General features: G+C 41.5%; 1 pseudogene; it reads left to right on the top strand.

Annotated features, from left to right (window-relative positions):
• The first annotated feature begins 7229 nt into the window (after window positions 1–7229).
• LOC141418205 (WW domain binding protein VOPP1 pseudogene) lies at window positions 7230–7747 on the top strand (annotated as a pseudogene).
• The last annotated feature ends 3144 nt before the right edge of the window (window positions 7748–10891 follow it).

Genomic DNA, 10891 nt, shown 5'->3' on the forward strand with positions numbered 1-10891 from the left:
AGTGCCTGGGTCTTATGCCTGGCTGTGCTGCCTGCTGGTTGTATAACAGAGGTAAGTCACTCACCGTTTGTGAATGTCTGTTTCCTTGTCAATAAATGAAAATCATAACACCAGTCCTACCTCACAGAAATTATTGAAGGATCACTACAGGTGAATCTAAAGCCTCATGAAGGATCAATGCATTGCTATTACTATCATTATTGATTATAACATCTTTGAACTAAATTTACTCTAATTCGTAATTCTTCTTGGTATCTTGTCTTTTACTGAGTGCTTACTAAGTACTGGGCACTGTCCTCTTCCATTTATATATGCTTTGTACATTATTTTACAGATTATATAGGCTAATAAATATGGATCTTAAACAAACTTTCTAGATCACAGAAATTGAGTCTCTGTAATTCTTGAAGAGTTCGTAGCCTTGTCCATGTTCCATTATAGACTTTAAGAAATGAAAATATATTCCAACTATTTAGAAGCTATGTCTGTAGGAGTCATGTCTTGTTCATTTCTGTATTACCATCACCTGGTCTTGTGCCTTATACATAGCACTTGCTCACAAAAACCTTATAGAATGAGGTAATATCTAAGAAGACATTTGAAAAGCCCTATCCACATGTCAAACTTGTCTGGCAGCTGCAAATAATTTTAATATTTTAAGTTCTGCAACAGAAAAATGACATCTGTTTTGGAGGATGAAGATTGGAATACAAATAGACAAAACTTGAGCTATGATTTTAAAACTTATGTATTAGTCAGAATCCCACTAGAATTAAACCACAGCAGTTATTTCAACAGATAATTTTTTTTGCTTATTAGGATGTAGCTAAGGCTGGCCTGAAACTTGTAATCTGTCTCAGTCTTCCAAATGCTGAAATTATAGGCATGTATCATTGTGTCTGACTCAAAAGAGAACTTTTGTGTAATGAACTGCTAACCAGATATTAAAGAACTGAATAGGTAAAACAGGAATATTAGGGATCATAGAATAGCCCAGGTAATGCTGAGTGAGGAGATTAATATTGAAAGCTGGGTTCTCTGAGCTCATACATCTGAGGAGTGAATATAGTCAGCTGGTACCCCTATCTCTCATGGGCCCTGTAGGGCATCACCTAAACCTCAGAGAAAACTTATCTGTCCTTCCCTGTGGTGACACATCCAGAGCCAAGAGGAAGGAGTGGAGCTTGCAAAGCTGGGACCCAAACTGGATACTGTGTAGTTGGTTCTGGTACCCATAAGAACAAAGAAGGGTCTCTGTTTCAGACGACTGAGAAACAGAATCTGGTGAGATAGTGCCTTTTCTCTAAGGGGTAGGAAGAGAATGGTTCTGGGAGGGTGAAAAAAAATCTACAGTGTAACCAGCTGCTAGGATGAAGAACCACAGTTGGGATGGTTTTGACAGGAGCAATAGGAAATCATGAATAGTTACTTTTCCTTTCTTCCCAACTCACAACCTCCTTCTAGTTTCCCTATGGCAGATCCTCATGTGAATCTTGATGATGAGGCTGGAGCCTCAGAAACCAGCAGACAGAAGAGTGGGCTTGGAGCTTGGGAGTGACTTTACCAATAGCACAGTCAGCATCACACACACCATTTTACCCATATTTGAACTTCCATTACATAGCAGCAACTACACAGTACTATTGCTTAAAATATGTACATAGTATTCTTCAACAGTCATGGTAGCCATCTGAGGGAAAGTTATCCAGTATTCAGTCACAATCTCACCTGAATGTTAGCTACCACCAACAATTGGTTTTTTAAAATAATAAGAGGAAGGAGGAGAGAGGGGAACAAATTAACTTATGTGGATGTACACAATCCCCCTCCCAACATATCAGCATGCCAAATGATCATGAAGCCATATATTTCATTTTTAGGAGACTATGTTTCTCAGGCTGGCCTTGAACTCCTGGTCTCAAGTGATCCTTCTGCCTCAGCCTCTGAAGTAGCTGGGACAAAAGTCATGCATCACTGCACCAGGCTGTAAAGCCATACTGGATGTTTAAAACAACTCCTCCTCCTCCTCCTCCTTCTTCACCACTTTTTGCTTTAGTTATTTTTCAGATAAGGTCTTATATTTTGCCTGGTACAACCTGGACTGCAATCCTCCTATTTATGTCTCCTGCATAACTTGGAAGACAGGTACCCAGCACCATGCTCAGATATCAGTTGAGATGTGGTTCTCACCAACTTTTTGCCCAGGCTGGCCTTGAACCATGACTTGCCTGATCTCTGCCTCCTGGGTAGCTGGGATTACAGGATAAGACACTGTGTCTGGCCTAAAACTTTCTTTTTCCACTTCTCATCCTTATGTCCTTCACCCTCAGCTAGAATCTCACTTGTTTGGGATAATTTATTTGGTGTGAATGAATACTCAATGGTCCCTTTGTTGGCTATACTTTTCTATTATATTTTACTCTCAGACATGGAAGCACTGATGGTGTCCAGAAAATCACTTACCTTAGGAAATAGTCCTTATCCCTGAGTGTAAGAACAATTCAGTTTCCCACTGGTAATCAGTATCAATCACCCCACCCATTCCCATAGAATTGCTATCTTTTCTGACTTTTGGTTTACTAGCATGAGGAGTTCAAAAGTTTTAATTTTCATTTGATGGTACCAATATTGTATGTGTGTGGGAGAAATATCACAGATTGATTACTGCATCAAAGCACATAGCATGTTCTTTGAGATAGCATCCCATCTTTTTAATCTTGTTTCTGAACTACATTATAAACGAGTTGGTGTCAAAACTGAGGTCAACAGCTTCCGGGTTGTGGAATATGTATAAAGCCAGTCAGTACCATGGACATAAGTCCATTTTTCCCTTTTTTAATATGTCATGAGTTTCTTGATCAGAAGCAACAGTGTGCAGAATATCTCAATGATATCTGAGGAATTCTGTACCTGAATGGATAGTGGTGTTGTCAGAGGCATTGTAGGTAAGGAAAGCAAGTTAATGTCTACAATAAATGTCTGATCCAGTGAGGTCAAATTGCTTTTCAATTGAGTGGAAGGGATCCAATGTAATTAACCTGCCACTAGGTGGCTAACTACTTCTCCAAAAGGAAAGGTGCCAGGAGCTGAAAGGTGCCAGCTCAGAATTAGGTTCTACTAATGGAAGATAAATATTCAGTGGTAAGTAACTTGGAGGATAAATCCAAGTTAGTATGCCTATTCACAACCTTTGTCCCTACTTCTGCCACCTTGTACATAATAGTCCATTGAATGAGAATAAAAGTTTTGTCCCCAGAACATTTTATAGAAAGTTAAGATAATCAAGATCATTACAGATGACATAATGGAGTAAAGAAATTAATGTCGTTCTGGAGACAAGATTATTAAGGCATACCATTGGCCTTGGAATTGTTTCCAGTGGTCCTTGCAAGAATTATGGAAAAAAAGGACTTCCAAGTTAGTAAGTTGCATCTCAGGTGACAAGGGCTGACCTACCTGGTGGACTGTAACTGACACTGTGATTAGAATCACTATCTGATTAGCTTCACAGTAACTCACAGTAATTTCCTAAGATCTGTGCATCTTCTGAATAGGTAAAAATTGTGTATCTTTCAAGTTTATGGAGTTACTAACACCTCTAATTTCCCTGCGGAGGCAGTATTATTTTTGATTTACTGTCCTGATAGGCTATAGAATTTCTGATTTCCACTTGTCTTTCTGTGATAATGGAATTCACTCCTTACTCTGCAGTCCAGAGAGTCAATATAGGGGTTCTTAGTTTATTCCAAATCTACATTAAGGATCTGGGAAATAACCACAGACCTATGTGGACCATTGTGATTTGAATTTGGACTAAAACATTACCACTGGCCCCCATTTTTGCTGGTGGACTACACTGGTGGTTTTGGTCTAAAGGAACTAAATATTTAGAGTCAATGTTTAAGAAAAGCTAAGGCCATCTGCATTCATACAGCTTAATTATCAGGATTCAAAACTGGACCTTATATCAAAAAGACTTTACTATGCTGGAAATTTTTGCCTCCAGGAAGATAAAGCTCTAAATCAGAATATAACTTCACTGTTAAATTTTCCTGAGGAATAAACAGTTCACTCAGCCCCCCTTTCAGGACAATAGATGACTCATTTGGCCAAATTCAGTTGCTTATCAAACAATAGTTTTGTCAAGATTCCTCCACAACTCATGCTCTCTGTTATATCCTGGAATTTTGACAAGATCCTTGCATCATAAGAGTCACTTTAAGACATTCAAATGCTGATACTGGGCTGGGATGTAGCCAGTGGTAGAGCATTTGGTTAATATCTACAAGGCCTGGGTTCAATATCCCACACTGCTAGAAACAAACAATATCCGAAGACTCCATATACCTATCCTTGATCTTCCTATTCTGAAATACCACTGCAATTCTCTCAAGATGTTTACCTTCAGTACAAAAGTAATACACTTGATCTTGTTTTATCAGCAGGGTATTTCAGTGAGCTCTTTGGAGGAAGTCAGTACACAATACTTTTTAACACCATTCCTCCCTCCCCCAGCCAGCTGCTCTATTTTAGTGCAGAAATAAATATTAAGAAAACTATAAATTTAAAAATTATGAACAAAGTTTTTTTTTCCAGTATTGGGATTGAACTCAGAGTCTCACTTGCTAGACAAGCACTCTATCACTTAAGCTACACCACCAAGTCTTTTGGGTTTTTGTTTGGTTTTCAGATAGGGTCTTGTGTTACCTTTGCTGGGGATGGCCTTGAACTGAGGCAGGCTAGTAACAGGGAAGGAAAAAAGCCACCAATGGACTTGACCCTCTTCAGCAAAAGGTCACTCCATGCTGAATTCCTCTTTATCCCTCCCTCCCCCTTGCACCATCCTTGGTCATTTTATGGTTAGGATTGCAGTTGTACAATTCCCCAAAGATAGGGGAATACCTTGGCAAGTTCAGACTGGAAAATGGGTAAAAGGAAATCTGTCCTCAATGTGACCTCTCAAATAAAGCCCTCTACCTAAGACCTTGTGAATACTGGTCACATCTCATGCATACAATTAAAAACCTGGGAATCAGCAAAAGCACATGTGCAGAATGCCCCATGTTATATACCAAGACCTTGTCAATCAAACCTGTCAATCACCCTATCTCCTCCTGCAAAAACCACCCAGATTTTTCCTTTAGTTTGCCCTTAAAACTTATAAATTTTCCTTTGAACAAAGATGGAGGCTTTTGTGCCATCTGGCCAGACCCACCATTCTTTCTTTTTCCATTTTAATAAAACTCTGCTACTGCTTTGCAATCTGTGTCTCTGTCCAGTGTTTTGTTCTGAGATACAAGAACCCTAGAACTTCTCTGCCAGGATCTTCTGAGAACAACCCCCTGGTAACAGAATCATGATCCTCTTACTGCCACTTCCTGAGTACCTGGGATAACAGGTGTATGCCACCACAACCTGGCCATGACCTTTTGCTTTCTCTGAATTTCACTTTCAAGCTGCAGTGTACATTCTACAGGATTTAACATAGATACTGGTAACCTCTTCCATTTGACAATGTTAAACTTTCCTGTGCACCCAGAAAGCAGCGATGGTTAAGAAGCACTGCACTCCTTTTTAATTCAAAAAAGGGCTAGCCAGAAATGACCAATTTCCTTCTCTATGCACAGATAGTGTTACCAGAAAGTTTAGCACTGGTATCTACTTTGGTCCTTGTGTCTGGCAAAAGAAGAATTCAGGTGAAACATGAAAATACAGTGAAAGTGGAAAATATAGTAAAGTTTATTCCGAACAGAGTACGCTTTTCAATAGATTGAAAGCAGGTCGTCTCTAGAGTGAGAAAGACAGTATCAGCATTTGAAGCTGGAACATTTACTGAGGAATTCTCAGCCCCAGGTCCCTCTGATAGAGATTACCTGTGTGAAATTCTCAACCCCTGGTCTACCTAGGCTTAGGGTACATCTCTTGGGCCTGGACTTTTTATCTTGTTAAATTAAAGAGACTACTTTTGTGAAACTCCTAGCCCCAGGGCTAGCTGAAATTTAGGGTGTGGCTTACTTTTGACTTGAATTTTGATTATATGCCAAATAGAACCATGTGTGTCTTATACGTCACCCACTTTCACATAAAATTGATACTTTAGAGGTAATAATTGCCATGTTTTACCGAGTGCCTACTATGTACCAACTCTGTTCTAAGTGAGTATCTAAGTGAGCATTACAACCTTACAAGGTACTAGTTACTCATACCCAGTTTAAGTCACAGAGCGAAGTAAGTGGCAAGCTCAGAAAGTCTGCCTTCAGACTCTGTGCCCTCCACCATCCTGATGAGGCTCTCTATCCTCACTCTTCCTCTGGTACCACAGTAAGTGGATAGAGAACTTCCAGTAAACTTCCCCAGTGTAAGCAGTAACTCATGCAGCCTAATCTTTGACCTTCTATTCTCCCATAATGCCATAAAACAGATCACCAACCCTCAGAATAATTTTCACTCCTACAAAATCTAAAGTCAAGAAGGTCAATTACAATGCAAACCAAGATTGACATTTTCAAAAGACATTCAGCAACCAAAGTTTGAAATGTTAATCAGGACACCTAGTTGATTGAATGTTTATATTAAATCAGTAGCCACATCAGACCCAGCAACTCCTCATACAGAAACTCTCTATTGATCCTGCTTTGATATCAGGTCATCAGTGACTTAAAGCACTATGAATAGAAATGACTGAGACCTTGATTTTACTTGAATTAAAATAATTTCAACTTTTTACAAAGTTTAACTCACATGGGCCATGGATGTAAAACTTAAAATTATTCCTTTAGTTAGACAGAACTCTTTGGGATACAAGGCTAAACAAAGCCTTGTTCCCTAAATTATGACCCTTAAAAGTAAAAACTGATTAAGTTGGACTTCAATAAAATTTTAAAAAGTTTTCTTTATGAAGAATCCTAATTAAGAGAATGAAAAAACAAGCTACAGAAGGAGAGAAAATAATTACAAGCCACATATGTGACAAAGAGCTCTCACATATGTGCAAAAAGAACTCTCGAAACTAAATACTAAAAATAATTCAGTTAGAAAATGAGCAAGAGGTGATCGGAGCTCGTGGCTGAGACCTGGCTCCCGCCCTCTGGCGCGTGGACCAGGGACTGTTGTCCACCTGTCCGCCCACCGTGTGGGGCTGTTGTCCACCTGCACGCCCCACCATGCAGGGCAGGGCCCTAACTGGAGCTTCAACCCTGAAGTGGGCTCCAGAACAGGACTTGGGAGTCATGAGCCGGCTTCCCAGGAGGGCTGCGGCACTGCTGGTTGGGCTGCTGGTGGAGTGCTCAGAAGCCGAAAAACATTGCTGGCATTTTGAAGAATTCTCGCCAACATATTACACGTGCCCTTCCCATGAGGACTGCTGCAGCACCGGGTGCTGTGTGAGGGCCTTCTCCATGCGGAGGTTGTGATACTTTGGGTTCCTCCTGATGATGGGGGTGCTCGTCTGCTGTGGAGTGAGCTGCTTCATCCGCAGGTGCATGTACCCGCCACCACTGATCCAGGAGCACCAGTGCAACGCGTCCTACACCATTCAGCCCCCAAACCCTGCTGCAGGGACCCAGCAGTCGGTGCCACCATATTACACCTATCCTGAAGGACTGGGAATGAATCCTGTTGGGAACACCATGGTAATGGCTTTCCAAGTCCAACCCAATACACCCCAGGGAGGCATGACCTATCTACCCCCTCCCTCTTACTACAACATGCCCCGCCCTCATATGAACAGGTGGGGAAGCACAAGTAGCGACCCTGCCAAGGAAGGCAGAGAGGCTGGCCCGGCCTTTCCAGGCCCTCCTCTTCCCCAGGGACAGCTGCTTCCTGGGACAGTCCAAGGGCAAACTCCTCTTTGATTCTTTCAAAGCAAGCACAGCTTCCTTTCAAGTTTCCCGTGGAAGACAATATTTGAAATCACACTGTGTGTTCCCCGTTGCTTCTGTTTCTGATGTAGTCTATGCTGTCTGGAAGTGTGGTGACAGTGACTAAGGGTTGGCATTCTTAGGGTAGCATGACCAAATCCTCAGGGGAGAGGCTTAGAGGAGAGGAAGGCCGCGCCTGCTCCTGTGTGTGAGGGGGGGAAGGGTGGAGGGGCACCACTGAGTTGGGTCCAGTAGACATCATAGCCAGGTGAAACAGCAACCTGGCAGAGAGAAGGCCTACAGAGTGGCTGTCACCTGTCTTCTGGTCCGTTCTTCCAGAAACTGTTAGAGGGACATACAGAGGGAAACAAGCCCTTGACACTGTCCTGTCTTCCATTCACATCCCAAAAATAGGCTTCCCTCTGCATAGACAGAGAAGAGGCCAGTGTGTGTCACTTCCACTGTCAGAATCAGGCCCAAGTTTTACAACTGCAGCTATCTGAGGATCACCAAGGAAAGACATGAGAAATCACTTCCGGCCCCAGATGAGACATTGCATTTTATGAGCTCTTGGTCTGAGTTGGAAAACAAAAATGTTTCCCCCTTTTATAGTGTACCCATGGGAGTGTGTATGTTGTGTGTTCTTTGAGATCAAATGAGGACTGTGTCCTTTCTGGATGTCACTGCCTGAAGGGCTCCACACCCTTCTCCAAGGCAACTCTGGTGGTGGTTTTACAAACACTTTTAGGACAGAGGGACACTTCTGCCTGGAAAGTCACGTTGACTGTTGGAGGGAAAGAAAGTGGCTGAGGTGGCTCAGTAGGGCACAACCAGCTTTGCTGAGCCTGAGCGGATGGTGGTATGTTTGATCCCAGCAAGTGTGTGATGGGCTTTGAAGTGGAGGAGCTTGCTGAAAGAAAGAAGGAAAAGTACTGGCTTGGTTGCACTGACCATGCAACCAAAATTAGCATAGAGATGTGGCTGTAAATGCATATCTCCAGGGAGTCGTTGACAGTTAACGGGGAGTTCTAGTTCTCTGCATAGTTTGTCACATTGATGTGTATTTAAACCAAGATCGAGACCTGACTTTGTCATGTGTACCAAGAACAACGCAGCATAGCTAAGATGCCTAAATTACTCTGTATGTCGTATTGTGGGGAGTGGGGTGGAAGGTGGCAGAGGTGCTTATTTTTTAAATGAACTAGTCAAAGCCCCTTGAGAAATTGTTACTTATGATCTCGAGCATCCAGACAGCTCATTGGAGTGGGCATGTAGTGTTTTTCATCCTTCCACACCAAAAGGCATGGTATCCATGCTCTGTTGGGGTATTTATATGGGTTAGAGGGTGAGGAATAGGAATGGGGCTTGAGTAGCTATGTGGACTAAAGTAAAGAATAGAGAACATTGAGACCTGTAGGCAATTCCACAGGAAACACCCTGGAAGAAATGAAGCCCTTGGAAACGGATGTTGGCACCTGAGTCATGACTACCCTCCTGTGACCTCTGGCTTCCTGTCCTTGACTGCAATACTACCCATGCTCTAGTCCTTGTTTTAAGTGATATGACAAAGCACAATATCTGCTGTTTATGTCCAAGATAAATACATGCGTACAAACATGTATTCCAGGTTATTTATTTTGTGTTTTTAACTTCAGTTTCTTCCTTTACTTTTTAAAATAAAGCACACTCAGAGCAGTCCCTGGAATTGGATCAGGGTACAGTTGAATCAAGGCACCAAGAGCTCATGACTAAATTTTGTTTATCTTTTTGACAGCAAATAATCTTAAGAAACTGACCAAGTGGTAGGGCTCAGCAATATTATATTCCCATGTCTTTGTAAGATAAATTTTGCTTCCCATTAACCTGGGTTAGAATCCTGCCACAGTAAACACTGGCACTGCCTGTGGAAATTCCATTTTTGGGGACATTTTCCAGACATTCATGTTTCTTTCATGCTACTGGTGGGTCATGTCCACATCTTTGAGCAATTCTAGTTCCTGTGTGCTAGAGTCCTGTAAAGAATACCTGTGCATGCTTTTCATTGACAACACTTGGTTCATGTCTTTTACTCTCTTCTGGTAGGGCTTCAGTTCCTTTATACGCAAAATAAAAATAAATTTGGTCATGTGAAAAAATAAAGGAAATAGGCAAGAGATATAAATAGACATTTCATTGAAAAGAGTACAGAGATGGCAACAAACACATGTAGAGATGGCCAATCATATTAGTTACTAGGGAAATATAAATTTAAAAAATACAGTGAAATACCACTTTTGTTGTAGGCTCTTGTAGTCTCTGATCAGAAGATTTCTAAATTCTTTGTGTCAGGCATTGACGTATCCAGGCAAGACACCTGGATATAGTAAGGGAGGTAACAGAGTTCATTAAAGGTTAGGAAAAGACAGTGGTGGGGTCCCATCTGGCCAGGTGGGATGGAAGCAGGAAAAGGGAGCAGAGAGTATGCTCTCTATTTCAAGGCATCTAAAACTGTAATAATCTATCAGAGGAGAAAGATATGAGCCCTTTCTGATCACAATAACCAGTGAGTGGAAAGGAGTTTGGGCAGTCGGTGGGCAAGGATGATGGATCACTCTGCACACACGTACGCTAATTTGTAGGTACCCTAACTTCACAGTTGTCTGGAAGTTTCCATAGAATTTTTTGCCTAACTCTGTAGCTAGCAGAGGACTTGCAACTGAAAAGGAGTCCTTGCAATTGAATGAGAGGTTCAGAGGAAATGAGAGAGGGTGTCTAATCTGAAATGCTCTAGGTTAAAGTTCCAATCTTTCCCTATTTTCTAGCCTTCGTCACTCTCAGAATAGCTAGAATAAAAATTGGTGACATGAAATGTTGGCAAGGATGTGGCAAAACTGGATCCCTCTTATATGGATGGTTCAAATATAAAATAATACAACTACTCTGGACAACAGTTTGGCAGTTTCTTAAAGAGCAAAATGAGTAACTTTTGCTAGAGATAAGGACTGGGAAGGTCCTAGGAATAGGGAATTTCCATATAAGTAAAATGGGAAATC

Source organism: Castor canadensis, chromosome 16 (assembly GCF_047511655.1).
Source record: "Castor canadensis chromosome 16, mCasCan1.hap1v2, whole genome shotgun sequence".
In the NCBI taxonomy this organism is placed as follows: Eukaryota; Metazoa; Chordata; class Mammalia; order Rodentia; family Castoridae; genus Castor; species Castor canadensis.